Below are 19,928 nucleotides of genomic sequence, written 5' to 3'. Positions count from 1 at the left end.
TTATGTCATGCACAACATCTGGTCATAGTTTTTTCTCCAGCATAAATTTGTTTTTGGAGCGATGGCTCCCATGGCTTTTTCTATAACAACAGTGGCAACTTCAGTGATTTAATTCTTCTAAACTTCCATGACATTTTCTCTATCAGCATTCTCTTCTATAGGATCACCAATACTTTCCAATGAGTACCATGTGTAATAAGCTTTAAAGTTCCTTATGACCCCCTTGATGTACAGGCTGAATTATGGATGTTGTGTTTGGAAGCAATAGACCATTTTGACACCTTTGGTGTTGAACTCATGGGGTCCTGAGTGGCCAGGGTCAGTTTCTAAAATCAATATAACTTTAAAAGGCAATCTCTTACAGGCAAGGTACTTCTGGGCATCAGGGACAGAGCATCAATGGAACCAATCCAGAAGAAGTGCTCTTGTCCAAACCTTCTCCTTGTACAACTGAAAGACTGGCAGCTGGTGCTTATCCTTTCCCTTTAAGCCTCAGGGGTTAGCAACTTTGTAAATAAGGGCAATCCTGAACATAAACCTGACTGCATTTGCACAAAACAATCCATTCCTGCCTTGTGCACTATTGCTCACTTCTCTTCTTTACTAATTCATATCTTTTGTGGCTTTTTTTTTTCAGAATAGGGCACTTTGTCTGCATTAAAAACCTGTTCAGACAGATATCCTTTTCCTCAATGATTTTCTTAAATGAGTCTGGGAAATATTTTATAGCTTCTTGGTTGGCAGAAGCTTCTTTTTTAAGTTATCTTGACATTTTTTAAGCCAAGCTTCTTTCTGAAATTATTAAAACAGCCTTTGCTGACATTAAATTATCTAGCTTTGGATCCCTCACCTTTCTTCTGCTTTACGAAGTCATGTAGTGACTTTGCTTTTTCTTCAAACATATCGAGTCTATAGGTTTGCCTTTCTAGTCGTAATCCTGAACCCCAATATAGCTGCATTTTCAATATGAGATTAAAGGTATTTCATTAAAAGTTCAAGGTTTTCTTGCCTGCTACTATAGCAGTAGTGATGCTTCACAAATTTCCTTTTATTTTTGTTTACAATGGTCCTTGCACTGGATTCATTTATAATCAAGTGGTGAGCAACTGAAGCTTCAGACCTCAATCTATGATACCTATCAAGCTGTTCAACTTTTTCTTGTAATGCTGTGAGTTCTCTGTTTCTTGGGAGCACTTCCAGCATCTCTACTGGCACTTCATATGGGCCCCATGGTGTTATTCAAGGTTTATGGTATTGCACTAAAGATGATGAAAAATACACGAGAACTGCAGGAGATCACTTTTTACTGCAATATGCAATTTATTGGAGAGACAAACTGCTTTCCCAAATATTAGCATTACATGACAATTTAAATGGATACTTGTAACACTTGAGCTCACTGCAATAGCAACAGGATGTGACTATAAAATTATTATAATAGAACAGTATGTACTACAGTTAATGTTATGCAGTTATGATTTAACACCGCATGTTTGCATTTGTTCACATTTCTCTTGACTGAAAATAGCATCATGTATGGTCTGTGTTTGTGTGCATAAGTTTTGACCAATTTTAACTTTATATAATAGATTTGTGCTTATTTTTTATCAGTAAATAATAAAATAGGCTAGTGTTTACATATATTTTTTTGCATTCATGACATACCTAACTTTTTCTTACTTTCTTTGCTATTTCTAGGCTGTGTGGTTTGAGAGGTTTTTTTTTAATGGAGTATTTTTTAAAGATTTTACTTACTTTATTTTTAGAGAGGTGAAGTGAGGGGAAAGAGATGGAGAGAAACATCAATGTGTGGTTGCTTCTCACACAACCCCTACTGGGGACCTGGCCCACAACCCAGGCATATGCACTGACTGGAAATCAAATTGGCAATCCTTTGGTTCACAGGCTGTGTTCAATCCACTGAGCCACATCAGCCAGGGCTGAGAGATTTTTTTTTTAATTGCCACAAGTCCACAGAAAATTTTTTAACTTTTATTTTAAGAATTCTCATACAGTGGACCTGCATTGTTCAAACCTATGTTGTTCAAGATTCACCTGTCTTTGTATTATATCTTTTTTTTCTGCTGTTACTGTGAAATAAAACTGTGGCTCCTGGAATGTTAATAGAAGCTTTGTCTTCTACCTCTAGGTCCTCTTCTTAAAGAAGAGTTTATTTGTTCTGGAGTTTCCTACGACCTTTACTGTGGGCTGGGCTTGTGATATGGGAGTAAGCTTCACTCATGAGAAACACAACAACCATTTGGAAAATTATGCAGCAAAAGGACTGAAACAAATCTGGATCCCACAGTTACTCCTGGAGTGGAAAAATCTTTCTATCCCTGATGGGCTTTTCTCTAGAATGCTTTGTGAGGTAGAAATAAGTCCCTCTATTTGTTAAACCACTATTTTAGGTGTCTCTTTTCTAGCACTGTATTCTGTACTCTATTTCATACACTCCCCTAACTTAATGCTGTCTCATTTTTCTTCATCATTGATTCCTTTTACACCCTATGGTCAAGGCTTGAGTTGGGTCTACTTTCAAAACAGATACAAAATCAGATCAGTCTAACCTACTACATTGTCTAAATTACCATAACATCCTACATGGGTTATTGTAATAGTAGCTTAACTATTCTTTGTCTTCCTCAGATTCATTTTCAATTTAGCAGCTAGAATGTTCATTTAAAATGTCTAATTTTGTCACACACATGCTTAATTGCCTCCAATGGCTTCAGCCTTCTGATTGAGTAAAAAAACAATTCTTATGGGAACTTACATACTATACACTACTTCTACCTCTATAAACTTATTTTCTTCACTATACCCCTTACATGTTACTATACATAGATTTTGAGCAATATGCTGAGGACATTTTCTTTTCAAGAACCTCCATTTGCCTGAAATAGTTTCATGCAAGATGTCCACATGGCTTACTCTGTCATTTTCTTTAGATCTCTTTGCAAGCATCATTTTATCAGTGAGGTCTTCTCTATAAAATACCAACTCCATGCCATTTCCTCTTACTACCATTTTTAGTACTTTTGTTTATTTTTCTCCATAATACTTGCCACTTTTTGACTTACAATGACTTTCATCTTTCATGTGAATTCTATGAAGATAGAGGTGCTTTTTAGAGTGGGGGGGTATTTTATTTTGTATTTTATTGCTGCCTTGGTATTATATTACCTATCTAGAAAAGTGCTTGCATCATAGTGGCCACTCAATAAATAATGCTAGGGAAGAATACATAATAAATTTCTATCTGTTCAATGAGATATAAAATATGACTATAGCAAATGATATGAAAAATAATGATATAAAAATAATCACAACATGCTAATTTTAAAAAGGAAATATTTACATAAAAACAATGTGATTAAAAAATACATGAAAACTGTTGAATAAGATGTCCCTTGTACATCTCCCTTTGCCCCCAACAATAACAATTTGACATCCATCAACAGACAAAAATGACTTTATAGGAACTTTGGGAACCAGGTAGGAGTCCGTGAAATTCCAGTGCAGTCCAAGACCAAGGAAAGTCATTTTGAGAAGGCAGTCTCAGGCCCAGTTAGGTGACTCACCAACTGTGGCTTCAGCTACAGACCTGGAAACAACTGTGTGCCTGTGAGAAATCAATGGCAGACCCGTTTTCAATGATCTTGTCACCAGCACCATATCCCAAGGGAAAAAGAAGAAAGTTATGCCCACGTGTGCACTGGGTAACAGACATATAACACTTAGAACAGGCTGCAGGCCCTGACATGGCTCATTAACCAGCTGCAGCCCCTCTTGGCTGCAGTCCAAATGCCCCTGAAAGTAAGCCAACCAAGCACAGTCAGACTGTAGATTCTAAAGGATCCATGTAACTGGGCTGAAGCTCATCCCAGTCACAGTCTGCCAGGAATCCTGATGATCCAGGGTTCCAGTGATAGACATTCCCATCTACAACCCTTGATTCCATAAAGACCCACTATTGGGCTCAAGCCTCTTCTAACTACAGCCTGTGATCAGTCCTACTGGCACAGGGATCCAACAAGGCATATGTGTGGATGTACATCTGGAGATGTTAAAGATCCCTATACTAGGCTCCAGGCACATCACAGCTGCATTTAAGCAATAGACCTGCTGGTCCAGAGATCCAGTGGAAAACTCTCTTGTCTATGCTCCTGGAGGTCCCAAGAGGAACTTATGCCCAGCTCCAGCCCTTCTTATCCATAGTCTACAAATGGTGTGGTGATCTAGGGAACTAGTGGGAAACACTCCCATCTATATCTTAGAAAATCCTGAAAGGCCCTCCTGCCTGTCTCTAGTCCCTCCAGTCAGAGTCAGGAACCAGGCTAGCCTTCCCGGCAACCTGGTAGGAGACCTGCACGTTCACGCATTCAGAGCCAGGTCTGCAGATGTCAGTCTGGGCTGTGGAATCTCAAACAGTCCTTGATTCAAGTCTCTCAGTCATAATCCAGGTCCAGTTCTGTATACCCAGGGATGCATCTAGTGACCATATTCCAGCCATCTTAGGGAACCAGCAGGAACCACACAACTGGTAATAGCTCTGCTGTCTGAGGAACCGACTGTGAAATATGAAGCATATTCTTATTTCAGTACCAGCCTACTGAACATGTGACTAGATATAGTCCCATCCACCCAGGGACCAGAGAGTATCCAAATCTGCTCTAGTCCCTGGTAACAAGCTTGCCAACATTAGACCCTACTGCCCACCAATGACATCATCATAACCAGCTTCAACCTAGCACACTGCAATTCTGGAACAACAGCTAAAGTAACAGATGAGAGGAGGTCTTTAGCTGCTGAAACTGGTATATGAACACTTGAAGAAGTGTTTGCTCCTTCAAGTGCACAATCACCAAGGCAAAGCTACATGAACCATAAAAAACTAGGCAAATATACAATCAGCAAATAAAACTTAAAGCTCCAGTAACTGACTTTAAGTAAGTAAAGATCTAAGAATTTTCTGAGAAAGAATTCAAAATAATCATTTTAAAGAAACACAGTGAGATGCAGAAGAATACAGAACAACTAAACAAAAATTAAGAAAACACTGCAGAAGCAAAATGAGAAAGGTAATTAAAAAATAGAAAGCATAAAAGAAAATCAAACAAAAATCCAGAAGCTAAAAGAATACAATGACAGAACTAGAAATCTCAGTAGAGAGCTTCCACAACCAACTTGAAAAATCAAAATAAAAAATTAGCAAACTTGAAGATAGATAGATCAAAGTAATGAACCAGGTAGTAGAAGAAAAGTAAAAAAGAGAGAGAGAAGAGAATGAAAAAGAATTAATAAGGCTTATGTGAATTATAGAACACCATCAAGCAAATGAACATTCGCATTATAGAAGTGTCAGAGGGAGAAGAGATAGAAAGGGGTAGAAACATTATTTAAAGAAATAATATCTGAAAATTTCCCAAAGCTAGCAAGAGATATGGACAACCTAGTACGAAATATTCAAAAGATCCCAAGCAACATCAAACCAAAGAAGACTACCCTAAGACATATTTTAATCAAAATGTTAAAAAGTCAAGGACAAGGAGATAATTTTGAAAGTAACAAGAGTAAAATGACACATTATATATGAGGAAACTCTCATGAGGCTATTAGCAGATTTCTATGCAGAAACTTCATAAATCAGGAGAGATTTAATATATTTAAAGTGCTGAGAGAGAAAAAAAATCTGTCAACAAAAGGTATTATATCCAATAATGCTGTCCTTGAGAAATAAAGGAGAAATAGAGACATTTCCATACAAACAAAACCTGAGGAAGTTCATTACAACTAGACCCACTTTATAAAAAATGCCAAAGGAAGTTCTTCAAGATAAAAATGAAAGGATGCTATATAACAACATGAAAACACATAAAACTCACTGGTAAAGATAATTATGCAGTCAACTACAGAATACACTAATATGAAATGGTGTGTAAATCACTTCTACCTCTGGTATAAAAGTTAAAAGAATAACATTAAAATGACTATAGCTATAATTTATTATTGAATGAACAATGTAAAAAATGTAAAGTATGATATCAGTAGCATAAATCGTGATGGGAGAAGTAAAAGTGTAGAGGTTTTGTATGTGATTGAATGTAACATTAGCTTGAAACAGACTATGTCTACACTAAGATGCTTTATATAAGCTTCATGGTAAACACACACACACACACACACACACACACACACACACAAACCCTATTGTAGTTAAACAAAAGATAAAGACAAAAAAATAAAGCATAACACTACAAAAATTAAATCACCAAGGAAGACATTTAAAAGGAACAAATAAAGAAACTTACAAAGTCAGAAAAAATTAACGAAATGACAATACTTATTACTTATTAATAGTCACTTAAGTAGAAATGGACTAAATCCTCCAATCAAAAAACACAAAGTGGCTGAATGTGCTAAAAAAGAAAAAAAAGGTCCAATAATATTCTCTCCACAGGAGACTAGCTTTAGGGGCACACACAGGTTGAAAAGAAAGGAAAGAAAAAAATGCATTCCATGTCAATGGTAACCAAAAGAGAATAGGAGTGCTTATGTTTGTATTAGATAAAACAGATATTACGTCAAATCTATGATAAGAAACATAGTCACTATATAGTGATATAGGGGTCAATTTGTCAAGAGAATATACAAAATGTGAATATATGAGCACCCAACATTAAAGTACCTAAATGTTAAAAAGCAAATATTAACAGACATAAAGGAAGAAATTAGCTCTACAATAAAAGTAGAGAACTGGACAGTGTGGCTCAGTTGGTTGGAACATTGTCCCATAACCAAACAGTTGCAGGTTCAATTCCTGGTCAGATCATGCACCTAGGTTTTGGGTTCCATCCCCTGTCTGGGTGCTTGTGATGCCCAGTCTCAGTGCATACAGGAGGCAACCAATAGATGCTTCTTGCTTGTATTGATGTTTCTCTCTCTCCCTGTTTATCTAGAAATCAATGAAAAAATATCCTCAGGTGAGGATAAAAAAACTTTAGACTACATAACAACCCATTTTCAACTATGAATAGTTCATCCAGATAGAAAATTAATAAGGAAATTCTCAACCTGCATGACACAGTAGATCAAACTGAAAGACATAGAATATTTCATTCAACAGCTAAAATACACAAATTTCTCTCAAGTAGACATGAAGCATTCTACAGGACAAAAGGCCACTAAGCAAGGATTAGCAAATTTAAAAAAGATTAAAGTCATATCTAGTATTTTTTTTCTGGCCACAGTGGCATGAAAATAGAAACAAATAACAGGAGGAAAAGAGAGAAATTAAGAAAAACATGAAAATTAAACAACACTCTCCTGAAAAGCCAAAGGTTCAAAAAGAAATCAAACGGGAAGTAGAAAATATCTTGAGATAAATTAAAACAAAAACACCTCATATTAAACTTACAGGATGTAGCATAAGCAGTGTTAAGAGGAAATTTCATAGCAATAAAAGCCTACCTCATGCCCTGGCTGGTGTGGTTCAGCAGATTGAGTGCCAGCCTGTGAACCAAAGGGTTTTCCAGTTCATTTCCCAGTCAGGCACATGCCTGGTTTGCAGGCCAGGTCCCCAGGTGGGGGTGTGCAAGAGGCAACCATACATTGATGTTTTTCTCCCTTTCTTCCTCCCTCCCATCCCCTTTGTCTCAGAATAAATGAATAAAATCTTTTTTTTTTTAAAAAAGCCTACCTTAAATAACAAGAAAGATTTTAAATAAACCAGCTAACTTTATACCTCAAAAATTAGAAAAAAAAAAACTTGGTCAAGTGATCAGAAGGGAAGAAATAATATAGATTAGAATAAAAATCAATGAAATAAAGATTGGAAAGAAAATAGAAAAATCAGTGAAACTAAGACTTTTTTTGAAAAGATAAACAAAATTGACAAAACTTTAGCTAGACTAACCAAGAAACAAGAGAACGGGTTCAAAAAACATTATAAATAAAAAAAAAGAGAGTTTACAACTAACACAACAGAAACACAAAGAATTATGAGGACTAGTATAAACATTTATACATCAACAAATTGGATAAAGTACAAGAGATGGATAAATTCTTAGAAAAATACTACTTACCAAGACTCATGAAGAAATAAAAAGATGCAATATTTTTAAGGACATTAAAGAGAACAGAGGGACCCTTATGAATTATACCAAATCTTTAAAAAATTAATACAAAGCCTTCTCAAATTTTTAAAGAAAATTATTTAAGAGGAATAATGCCTAAGTTCATTCTATGAGACCTAAACTACCTTGATACTAAAGCCAGAACAGGACGCTAAAGAAAACAAAATAACAGGCCCATATCTCTGATGAATACAAATGCAAAATTTCTCAACAAAGTTCCAGTAAACTGAATTCAAAAGCGCAATAAAAGGATCATACACCGTGATCAAGTGGGATTCATTCCTGGGATGTAAGAATGGTCCAACATATGCAAATAAATGAATGTGATATACCATATTAGTAGAATGAGTGACAAAAACCATTTGATCCTCTTAACAGCTAGAGAAAAATATTTGACAAAATTCAGTTTCCATTAGTGATAAAAGCTCTCAACCAATTGGGAATAGAGGAACATGCCTCATTCTAATAAAGGCTTTATATGACAAACCAACAACTGACATGTTACTAAGTGATGAAAGCTGAAAGTTTGCATTCTAAGATCAGGAACAAAGCAAAGGTATCAATACTTACCACCTATATTCTACATAATACTGGAAATCCTAATCAGAGCAATTAGGTGAGAAAAAGAAATAAAAGTGTCCAAATTGCAAACAAAAACTAAAAATACCTTTGTTTGCAGGTGGCATAACCTTATACATAGAAACCTCTAAGGACTCCACCACAAAATATTTGGATTTATAAATATTAAGTGTTTTCTTTACTTAACAGGTTTATAATAGAGTACTACTTCATTTTTGTAATTCTATTAGTGCAATACAAAAATAGTTTAACAACAAAAAATAAGTAAATGAAGATTATTAATAACAAAAATGAAAATACTTTTAAAAAAGAAAATGGAAATGTATCTTGTTTTAACAATTTATCATAGCAGAAATAGAAATGGTTAATAAATATATGAAAAAGTCTTTACTCAGCATTTTTATTTTTTGTTTTTATATTAACCCTATATTTTTAATTTATTTTTTGTCCTTTATCTTTGAGGCTGTGTTTTCTTACTTCTATTGAAAATATTGAAATGTTCTGTAAAATTCTCTGTAATCATATTGAGAGCTCTTAATCCTCAAAATTATTTTCCTTTTCTTTGTAATGTAGTCTTTCTGCATGCTGACTTGCCCTGTTTACCCATCCTTCAGGCAGAGAGAAAGAGAGAGTGAGAGAAAAATATATCCAGATCCTATAATGGCCCCAAAAGGTTGTGTGGTTTGCCGTTGGCTTCTCTCTCTGCGCATTTGGTGCTATTCTAATAATCTCAGAATTACAGCTGAAAAACAGCTAGATGTAGGCACATCTCTCAGACGGTTTCCAGTTTCCAGGAAAAAACAGAGTCTGTTAAACTTTCATCTAGTATGGACTTAGTGACCCCAGATCAAATTTTTCTCCTTCACTCACTTTTTATATGGCACTCTTAGTAGTTAAGATACATTAATCAAAGCACATAAACTCCCCCAAAACTTAGTTTCACTCATGAGGTGCTGTCAAGGCTCTCTCCCTCTTTTTTTTTTTGTTCTCTGCCACCTGAAGACCATTAGATGCATCTTTTCCTTTATTTTCTTTCTAATTGTCTATAAAAAAGTATGTTGATGAAGTAAAAAATATCATTTTGCCCCCACAATCAAGAGATAGTGGCATAGTTATATTATTGTTGGATACATGAGGTTTTGAACCAAAGTTCACACAATCATCAAAATTCTTGCTATGTACTTCCTAATTACGAGCTTTGCTCTCTCTCTGATAAGGTGGACAGAGAATGAGTTGCCCAATCATTTCCTTTGGCCTTCAGGTTAATGATATTCTTTTTGGACTGCGATAACAGGTTTATTGTTATTTCTAGTTTTTAATCTTAAATGTGCATCTTCTCTGGCTGTTTTCCAAGCACTTTAGTTGAATGTGAAGAGATTTTGCACTGGTGTCTAGAAACCATTTTAAACCAAAATTTTCTTTAATTAATTGATATTTATTATCAGATTTGTTTTTGGGGTTAACTTTTTGCCACTATATTTCATTGAGAATTAATGTGAAATTTAACTTGTAAATAATTTCTTGTCTGACATACGTGTATCAGTGGTACCATTTTTCATTAAATAGCACTCAAATTTAAGGACACATTTTTTCCTATTAAAATTCTGTTCATAGATGGTGATGTACTTAGGTTTACTTGAGGAAATATTGGTGTTGTAGATATACCAGATTTTAGTATTTTCATTATATAATCAGTGAATACCATTATGAACTTCACCCCCCTTGCCTTCCCCTTTTCCCAAATCCTTGTCTGACTTTGTTGCAGAGCTATGGGAGAAGCCAATGGCATGCTAGTTCTGGAGCCAAAGTCCTGTGCTTGCTTCTTTCAATTACATAAAAACACTATTCCTCTCTTTTTTCTTTGCTAGCCCCTTGATTTGGAGTCAGTATAGTGTGGCAAAAAAGAAACTGGCTGCTGGAAAAGTTTTAGCTCTGCTAATTGATAAGCCTTCAACTGAGTGGACAGGCTATCTACTTTCCTGAGCTTGTTTACTTATCTGTAATATAGAGATAATCCCTTTGGGGAGCTCTTAAAAAGATTGCTTGCTTCAGCAGTAAGTGTCCAATAAATATAATTTTCATTTCTTGATTCCCTGAACATCAAAACAGCTCATTGTCTTAAAATTTGAAAGTGCTTAGGTGTGGAAAAAGATAATCATTATTCTTTTCTCCAACCCTAGTATGTTTACTTTCCAAAGAGCCTGGCAGAGTAATTCTGTTAAATAGAAGCAAGAACTCACACATATACTATTCCCTTTTCCTTTACAAATTTCCCTCTTAGAACTGGCGAATATATACTTTTGTTTAAAAATTGCTAACATTTTACACCTCAGGATTGAAATCTTTACTAAGGACCTAACCTCTCTGGCTCTGTAATAGTTTCAGGGGACATGATTTTGAACATTGAGTATTCAATGTTCAGCACAAATAGATATCTCTTCCTTCCTGAAGTTAAGCATTGAAAAGAAAAATAGACACTAATACAGAAATCATACATATGAATATAAAGTTTTAATTTTGTAAGTGCTAAAAGGAGTTTCAAGACCTATTAAAAGCTATTTTGAGGATATGACCTAGTAAGAGAAGTAAAAGAAAGTTTTTAAGACTTGAGATGTCAATGTTATGAAGATGAAAGGAAAAAGAGAAACACAAAGTTAGCAACAGGTTCCATGGCCCTGTGGTTCAAGGCAGAATTCCAGTTTCAAGAGCCAGAGAGATTGTCTTTCTGTCTAGAGGGGAGAGAATGAAGAGGAACATGGTGTTAGATGAGACAATAGCTTGATAAGGGCCATACGTTGTAGGGATTTTCAGGTTATTTCAGTTATTGATTACAGCATAACAAACCATCCATAGCTTAATGACATAAATCAGTAATCATTTTATTGTGCTCAAAAACACTGTTTATCAGTAATTAGAAAATGGCATGGTGAGAATGGCCCTCCTTTGTCTCCTGATGTCTGGAATGACCTGAAAGGATGGGGGCTGAAATGCTTGGGCTTGAAAGATCCACTTTCAAGATAGTTTCTCCATTCTCATATTGTGCAACTAACTTTGGATGGCTAATGGATGGTTCAGCTGCAGGTGTTAAAGTGTGTCTAAATGTAGCTTCTTTGGTATGTCAGTTGTAAGGCCATCCTACTTCTTACTTGTCAGCTTAGCACTCCAGAAGCCAGTGTTCCACCAACAGGAAAGCTGCATCACACTATATGATCTAGTCTTAGCAGTGACACAATGTCACTTCTAATGTAGTCTGTTGGGCGTAGTCACTTCTAATGTAGTCTGTTGGGTCACAAGCTCACCCAGATTCAAGAGAAATACTGACTCCAGGTCTTGATGGGATAATTGTCAAAGGATTTGTGGCCATGTGAAAAGTCACCACACAGGAAATGTTAAGGGCTTGTTCCTTTTATCTCAAAAAGAGTGGACAGGGTTTTCAGCATGGGGTAAATATGTTCATGTGTGTGTTTTTAGAATATCACTGGATATGGAGTGAATAACAGATTAGAGGAGGGTTGAAGTAGAGGCAAATGGACAAGATGGATGTGTAAATAAGCGATCCAGGCAACAGATAATATTAGCCTGAACAAGAGTGGTATTGGTGGAGAAGGAGAGAAGTAGATGACTTTGGTTGATGTTTTGGAGTTGAAATCGGAGAACCTGGTGATGGGTTAGATGGGAGAGGTGAGAAGAGAGGAAGTTACAAGGGTAATTCATATATCCAGTTGTGGATAAGGAAATAAGGAATAAAACTAGAGGTGAGACAAATATGAGTTTTATTTAGCAATTAATGAATTTAGGATAATTTCAAGATATCCAGAAAGAGATGTGACTAGATCATTATATGGATTAGGAAAAGAAAGAATAATATAAAATAAGAATACAATGGTAATAAGATGAAGGCACCTCATCAATTGCATTATATTACTTGGATTGGTAATTAGTTTGGTGGATGTGTGTAATTCAATATCATTTAATAAATACATATTTTTGATTATCTACTATGTGAACTCTGATGTAGTAGGAGAAGGATTATAGATAAATGCCTTACTCTTAAAGAAAGAATAAGGTATAACAATTCAGTAAATATTGCAATGTAATGCACTTATAATTGTTTAGAAATCCAGGGATGCCTGATGTAGCCTACTAGCAGTAGGTAAGTCAGGTTCCAATCAGTCATCAAAAAACAGAGCTATGGTACAGTTCAGGTGCATAAGTATTCAGTGATAAGCATATTATATAATAAAAGTGAAGAACAAGGGCTTAAAGCTTGGTTAATATTAATTAAATTCTCACAACAACATGACATGATTTGCAATAGTTTGTTTTTACTTGCTAGTAAAACCCAGTTGATAAAACCCAGCTTTGGCTTTTAGGTTGTGACCCTCCTCACCTCTTCACTGTCCCCAGTATAACCTCTGCTCCAGTACTTAGGGAATTTTAGTTTATGGCTGGCACTCTATAAAAGAAGAAGCTCTTAAAGGGGATGCCAGCATCCCTTGGATTCTGATACTATCCAATCTTGTACATTTCCTGTAAAATAAATCCTTTTTTCCAGAGATTTTTGGAACTATGTAAATAACCTTGTGGTGGGAGAATAATGTGTTACCAAACAGGAGATGCAGAAAATAAATTCTAGAGCAGTGAGTTTTATGACATGTTACTGGGTTATTAAATCAACTTAGTGTGCTGTGGCCAGAATTTAATAAAATGAAATAGGATGTGATGGGATAGAAAATAATGGAATAAAACAAGTGCAATATAATAGGATGTGTTGAAATGTGGTGCTATTATTACTACTCACACAGAACAGATCCATGGACTAAAGTAGACATGCACACTTTGCTTTCATTAAAAAATAGAAGAAACAGGCTCAACAATGTGGCAGATTTGCGTGTCACATCAGCCTCATGAGTGCCATGCTGGATTAATTTGTAATCTAGCTAGCAGCACTGGAAGTGTTCAACCTCTTTCCTAATATTTGATTTTATTTTACTCAAACAGGGATTTCCCTCTAAATTTTGTATTTAATGTTAATAATCTCAAATTTTTATTAATTTTTGTATGATTAATTTTTGTCATACCTTATAAGGAAAAGTGTGGTTTTGTATAACATAATTCTATCCCCAGATATCTCTGGTGTTATTTAATGGTGGGGATTTATTTTAGTCTTATTTGTATACTAGGATGCCAGCTCAGTACTTGATAAATTGTGGTTGTTTAAAATATGTTTGCATGGCTATTAAATAAGTGAATTAATTCATTAATAACATGTAGGACAACTACCATTTTGTATAATCTTTCAACTTCAACATAAGAGAATAAAGCTGGTGCTTAAAAGGCTTGGCGTGCTCTTATGGACACTCTTCCCTCTGGGATGACAAATGGGTAAAGCCTGGCTGAGTGGCAACACATTATTCTCCTCCTTCAAATCACCTGCCTCAGGCTTCAGCTATCCCTTTGAGAACATTATTCTGATCCTCTGGCTCACTGATTCAGAATCATGTCACCATTTTCCATGTGGATGATAACGATTACATGTTAACCAGTGAACCTGAAGTTTTCTGGTCTAAAGCTCTCCAGTAATCAAGCTTTGTTTGGAAACCCTTTTTCCATCTCGTGAATCCACCTCTGTTCACCTTCTCTGCCCTTCAGGGAAGGGGCAACAAGAAGAGGGCCTGTGTAGACTGTTACACTGAGTTGCAGCAACCATGGGTACTGGTCATCAGAAGAGGACCTATTCTTAAGAGAAGGCAGCACCCATCACAGTGTGATTCCGAAGTCTCCCAAGAAATTCCACCTACCCTGGATGAACTGCCAGGCCTGGCATTCATTCCACTGTAGTTTCTCACCTACACCAACCCGATAATCTTGCTTGAAATCATGGTCACAGTTATGTCCCATATTTAAGTGATAAATTCAGAAAATTTATTCAAAAGGTCACCTTTACAATGCATCTACCACCTGAGAAAGATCTAAACCTCCTTGTCTGTCTTATCAGCTCAGAGGACTTTAGCAAATTAACTTTTTTTTTCCATTTTGGGAACAGTCTCAGAGATATCTTTTAAAGAATTCTTTAACACCTTAGGTCTCTTTTAGAAGTTCGGATTCCCACAATATCAAATGAAATAGTTTTATTTAGTGAGGTAGAAATACAGGGAAGTTGATTTACCTGAAATATTTATGAAATCAAATGTGGAAACTACACCTTTCAAGATTAGAAATAAGGATTTACGTTTTAATCGGTATTCCTTATGCTCATCCATCCAGTTAAGATTTCTCAAGATATTGATTTTTTAGTGAAAGAAAATTTAACTAGATCAAAATGACAAGGTTTGCATCAGAACTACTACTCCTGAAGTAGTTACATTCTGGTTCCTTTCTACAGCGGCAGTGATTTGCTTTCATGTCAGACAATGACAGAGATATGGTCATAATGGGGTTCTAGTGAACCCCATTCTGCAAGGCAAAAGGAGACATCTATTAGCCAATAATTTCTCTGCTGAAGTATCCTTTTTATTTGATCAAATGTTGATAGATTGACAAGAAGGAGGGAACAACTGAGCTTTGGGAATTGAAATATGGAACTTTGCCACACTTATTCCTTTATTTCCTTGGCAAGGTCTTAAAGGAATGTTGACTTCTAGTGATTAAGTCACTTAGGGTGACAACTGGACTGAAGCCTTAGGAGTGAGTGAACTTGGAGAGTGCCCTGCAGTGAACCCTGAACACCAGAATATTTTTTTTCTGTTTTTTGAAAGCTGGAGTTGTGTTTAGAGGAGATTATTTTTTGGTTAATTTTAGAACTTCTAGTAAGGTAACATTAGAAGTTTTTCAAATATACTGGTATTATTCAGACTCAATTATGAAAAAATATGAGTTGGATCTTCTTTAAATAATTGTACATCATTTTAGATGTTTTCATTTCTGTGCATATTTTATACAAATACTTTCAATAAACAAAAATACTTTTGAATCTTCTGGATATCTTACAAAATAAATAATTTTGGAATTATTAAAATAATCTATTTATTTTACATATACTCCCTTCCATCCTCCCAGTAACTTTAAGTGAAGGGTAGAGAGGATTGAATAACTTACCAAATCTCTCAGGGTTTGTGTAGTATTCTACTTTGCATTGTAGTTGTTTGTGTATATTTTATTTATCATTGCAGTGTTATCTAGAAGAAGTTTCTTGATTATGTTACTCTCATCCACCATCATTCATAGAAAAGTCCCTGTTGTTACATAGTAAAACATCAAAATTTTGCGAGGGAAAGATTAATACATGATTCTTTATATTTTTAAAGGAAAAAATTGTAATGGAGCTAGTTTCTCCAGACTATAAATGTGAGAATAAATTAATCAATAGATAATAAACTAAAGAGAGTTCAGGAGACACAAATTGCTAAAAACTAGAAATAGAATGGAAGGTTTAGTTAAAGATGGCAGATTACCCACATATGTTTGGCTCTTTTTTGGTACCTACCAAATGACAAGGGGTTTTTTAAAAGACATATTCTCAAGGACTAAAAATGTAGTAAAGACAATCCAGCAAAAAATGTCAGAAGCTGGAAAATCAATGCACAGTGGCAATAATGTAGTAGACCTGAGAAAAGTAAATCCTAAACTTGAAGAAACCAAATTTATTAAGCAATCTAGCAGTTATAGTGGGATTAACACCCAAAGTGTCGTAATTTGGAAGTACAAATTACCTTTGTGAGTAGTGACAAAAATGAGCTTAAAAATAGAAGGATTGGCCCTGGCTGGCATAGCTCAGTGGATTGAGTGCAGGCTGCGAACCAAAGCATCACAGGTTCGATTCCCAGTCAGGGTACATGCCTGGGTTGCAGGCCATGACCCCCAGCAACTGCACATTGAGGTTTCTCTTCTCTCTCTTTCTCCCTCCCTTCCCTCTATAAAAATAAATAAATAAAATCTTAAAAAAATAGAAGGGTTGGTTCAAAGTCTGTTTAAGAAACAGATTTTATAATCCCTCCTGCATTTCACATTGCCAAGACAATCCCTCCTACTCTCTAATTCTGATAGAAATAAAACAAGTTTGGTGACAGATTGGAATAGATACCTGAATTGGTTACAAATAATTGAGAAACTTGGGGACAGAGACAATAAAAATGCAAAATATCTGACAGAATTAAAATTGGAAACAATAAGAGTGAATAATTTGCCTTAAAGGAAATACCAGAAATACTAAAATCAATTAAAGAGACACTCTATTTGAGTGATTATCATATAAGTACAAATTAAACTAACACTGAGATAACATTTCAATTTTATATTGGAAAAAATGGATGGTCAACTTCTTAAGCAGTAGTAGAGAAACTTTTATAGTCTTTGTAGGATTGTTAATGAGTGAGATCACCTTTTAAAACAATTGGGCTTTTCCTAGACAATTAAATACATAATTTTTAATTCTGTCTTACCTGTGTAACACAAAGAAACTATGTTATTGATACATTGAAGCATTTACTAGGTGATCATCTTGGATTTGTTTATTCTAAGTAGAGTTGAAGTCATCCTTGGTGTTCATAAGATAAAAAGTGGAATGCACATTTTGACTAGTTTTTGTTTCTGATTTTATGTGGGAACATGTAATTCATGATTTTTTGTTTCTGGATTATTTCACTGAGCATAATGTCCTCCAAGTTCATGTAGGATATCAAAAAACAGGATTTCTTCTTTTTTAAGGCTACTCAGCCTTAATAATAATATTTCATTGTATGCATATTACCACATTTTCTTTATCCATTCATCTGTAAATGGACCTTTAGGTTGTTTCCATGTCATTGCTATTGTAAACAGTGATGCAATGGGCATGGGAGCGTTAAATATATACAGGTTTTTTAAATTAACCATACCTCAAAAAATGAACAAGTGGAACATGCCTATCTTTGACTGTTACACAGTTGTTAGAAGCCACTAAACAAATATACATGAACTATCATGTAGAGGGAAAAAATAGGAAACCAAATGAGACTGATAGCTTAATACCAACTACTACATTACAGCATATGTCTACCTAAAATATACTAAATAATGCATTTTTATAGGTTAAAAATATATGTTATAAACAAAGAGAGTGGGTCTGTGTAAGAGAACTGGTGAGGTTAGAAATGGGTGTAAATACAGACTATGAGAAAAATGATAAAGTAGTGAGAATGTGTTATTAAATAAGGGTGGTGATTAGCACAATCAGACAAACAATTAAAAAGCAAGTCACAAAAGGTAATCTGAAGCAAGGAGAAAATGCCCAGTGAAATACCTGACACCTAGTTGTTGTTCAATAATTGCTTTTTGAGCAACTGTATGAATAAATTGATTTGTGAATAACAGATAAAAAAATGAACAATATGTATTTTATATATTATGAGTTTATTATATTGGGTAGAAAGTATGTACAAAAATAAAAAGCAAACAAAAAACATTTCTTTTTTTTCATATATAATTCAAATAGATATGTGCCACAATGATTGATAATTGGTTTGTAGTGGGGCTTAACTATGATTATTTATGAAACTGAGGAGAAATGCATAATTGATTCAGATGATACTGATTATGCTGACAAAGCATGATGGTGGCTGGGATTCAATTCATTACATGAGTTTGTGGCCATCTTAGGGGCTCTTAAGTCTAAGAAAAGGAAACTATGATCAATTTAGAAATCTCTCTAAGGCAAACATATTTCAGTGGGAAATACATTTCCTACCTCCAATGTTTAGTTCAGCATAATTAACATGAATAATTCAGAACAATTTCCTGATACTTATGTTTGAGAGCTTAGCTGGATTCTAATTGCCCTTGAAATGTAGTCAGAATGTAAATTTCTCAGGAAAGAGTATGAAGTAGGTAATTTGATTAAAATATAATATGTACTTAGAATTAATGATATGTAGGGCCTTAACAAAATGACCTTAACAGTATTATTTTAGAGTAACACATTTGCATAACTGTATCCATGACATCTCTCTCTCCTCCCGGCTCTTGCCCCACAGCTCCACACATATTTAATTTCTCCTTTGATCGATATACTTTCATGGATAGAAACATAGCTTACTCTGTAGGTCATTTTAAGTCAAATGCCAGCTAAATGAGAAAGTGTCATTTTAACCCAAGAAAAGTAGAAAGAAATCTCTGCTTTTATAAAAATGAGAATATTTGAATCAATTATTTGTACTGTTTACCATATTTACCTCATTATGTAGCAAGACATTCACATTCATGAAAATCCAAATTAGCTTTCTGTGTGTAAACCCCAGAAAAAGGCTGCAAGTTATAGGATGGGTTGTAAGAGAATGGACTTTGTATGTTAAAGTAGGATTTTTTAAAAAATTCAAGCTCTTCGAGTCAATTTGAAGTCTTTTCAGTAGGAAACAAAATATCTGAATAGGACTCCTTTTTTTTAAATTTGGAAATCTTTAATTTTGCCCACTGAACTATATGTCAATTCAATTCAACAAAAAGTTAATCATACCCTGAGAACTGGATGGGCACTGGGCATACATCTTCAAAGAACTTTGCTAAAAGGCAAATCCTGTTTTGGAAAATGTATCTTTTTAACTTTCTGGTAGTCATTTCAATTTGAGTGTAAGGGTCTTCAATCTTTACTTGAGAATAGATTTTGATTAGAATAGAGAATGTGAGGGCATTTGAGCACCTAAGAGGTAAAGAAAGACACTCTCCTTGAAACAATGAAGTGAAGAAAACGGCTTGTAGAACTTTAGTCATTCTTAAGAATGGGTTGAGGAGATTAGTTATAGGAGATTTTTGGAGAGAGGAAGGTTTGTTAGTTATTTGTTTGTTGGTTTTGATTATTTGTTGTTTTGTTGGTTGGTTTAGGAGAGGGAAAAAAGGAATAGAATGGACACAAGGACATTACAGAAGTTCCAGCATACCTTGCTGTAGTTACCTAGTCCCTGGTTAGGGAGTGTGAGTAGGGCAGGTAGAGGGAATAAGTTCTAGAAACACAGGGTCTCATCGTCTTAATATAAATGGGCACTAGCCTAAGCATGCCACAGAGTTTGCCAATTAAGTAACTTAGGAGCCATCCTTGAGAAGCCACATAGCTTAATTCTTGTTGAGAGCAAAATCTAGGAAATCTTATTTCCTTGTCTATTCAATTAACATATGGCTGCTTTCAGCACTTCGGTTTGATACTTTGTTTTAGTGATTTGAGTGGTTTCCATTAATGAAGAA

This window comes from Phyllostomus discolor, chromosome 6 (assembly GCF_004126475.2).
Source record: "Phyllostomus discolor isolate MPI-MPIP mPhyDis1 chromosome 6, mPhyDis1.pri.v3, whole genome shotgun sequence".
Classification (NCBI taxonomy): Eukaryota; Metazoa; Chordata; class Mammalia; order Chiroptera; family Phyllostomidae; genus Phyllostomus; species Phyllostomus discolor.
Note: the sequence above shows the minus strand (reverse complement) of the source record.